We start from the raw sequence: 1557 nt of genomic DNA on the forward strand, positions 1-1557 counted from the left end.
AGTATTTGGGTTGTGTGTTTTCCCAGGATGGTAATATAGTAAGTGAGATTGAATCAAGGTGTAGTAAAGCTAATGCAGTGAGCTCGCAGTTGCGATCAGCAGTATTCTGTAAGAAGGAAGTCAGCTCTCAGACGAAACTATCTTTACATCGGTCTGTTTTCAGACCAACTTTGCTTTATGGGAGCGAAAGCTGGGTGGACTCAAGATATCTTATTCATAAGTTAGAAGTAACAGACATGAAAGTAGCAAGAATGATTGCTGGTACAAACAGGTGGGAACAATGGCAGGAGGGAACTCGGAATGAGGAGATAAAGGCTAATTTAGGAATGAACTCGATGGATGAAGCTGTACGCATAAACCGGCTTCGGTGGTGGGGTCATGTGAGGCGAATGGAGGAGGATAGGTTACCTAGGAGAATAATGGACTCTGTTATGGAGGGTAAGAGAAGTAGAGGGAGACCAAGACGACGATGGTTAGACTCTGTTTCTAACGATTTAAAGATAAGAGGTATAGAATTGAATGAGGCCACAACACTAGTTGCAAATCGAGGATTATGGCGACGTTTAGTAAATTCTCAGAGGCTTGCAGACTGAACGCTGAAAGGCATAACAGTCTATAATGGTAATGTATGTATGTAAAAAATCGAGTTATAATTAGAAACGTGCGTTTATGAATATGAATCACACTCTACAATGGAGAGAATCAGTTTCAGAACCAATCTGTATGCCTACTATTCATAGACACGAATCTATGATAATCCTGAAAGTATTCAATAAACAAATAAGGTAGGCCTACCTCATATTAAGCTACTTTCCTCTTCCCTCTCCTCGGTAGTATAGTGGTCAGTATCCCCGCCTGTCACGCGGGAGCCCGGGATTCGATTCCCCGCCGGGGAGGAATTTTTTGGATCCCGTGAGTTCTCCGAAGTTAAGCAACATTGGGTGTGGTCAAGATTTGGATGAGCTGCCACGCGCTGTTGGTGGGGGGTAATGGAATGCTGGAGAGGAAAGGAATTGGCCACCCTACCGTACGTAAACTCCGGCCCAGGCACACCTCTGCGGAGGTTCGGACCTGCCTTCGGACAGAATACACCCTTACCTTACCTCTTACCTCGATCGTCCTTGCTAAGTATCCTGTCTGATTTCTAAGTATTATACTCACGAATTTTAATGTTAGGTGACATATCGGAGAGTTGCACACACGTAGGCCTACTGTAGTGTGTTCCTGTCCTTGATGCGTCTTTAGCAAGCCAGACGAATTGTGTTAGGATTCGAACCCATAGACTAATCTTGCACTCAGAGGACGAAGAATGCTCTAGTTAAGCCACTCTAGGTGTTTGATAGCCGAAAGACCGATTTCGGTTTTAAGTGGAACTTGGTGTATCGAATCGATTGCATGATAAAATGAGTGATTCTGAACAGGAATCCGGTAGTTTCCTCCATGGCTCTAAGGGACAGTTATACTGTAAAATAATATTCATTCAGTCTACTTAAAAAACAGTGAATTGAGGCTTCGTTTGTAAACGGAACTTGGTGCATGGGCAAGTGGATGCCACAT

General features: G+C 43.7%; 1 non-coding gene across 1 annotated transcript; it reads left to right on the plus strand.

The window, feature by feature from the left end:
- Positions 1–824: 824 nt before the first annotated feature.
- On the plus strand, positions 825–896 carry TRNAD-GUC (transfer RNA aspartic acid (anticodon GUC)). Its single transcript has one exon. It is a non-coding gene; the product is annotated as a tRNA-Asp (tRNA).
- Positions 897–1557: the final 661 nt, after the last annotated feature.

The sequence above is a fragment of the Anabrus simplex genome, chromosome 2, assembly GCF_040414725.1.
Source record: "Anabrus simplex isolate iqAnaSimp1 chromosome 2, ASM4041472v1, whole genome shotgun sequence".
Classification (NCBI taxonomy): Eukaryota; Metazoa; Arthropoda; class Insecta; order Orthoptera; family Tettigoniidae; genus Anabrus; species Anabrus simplex.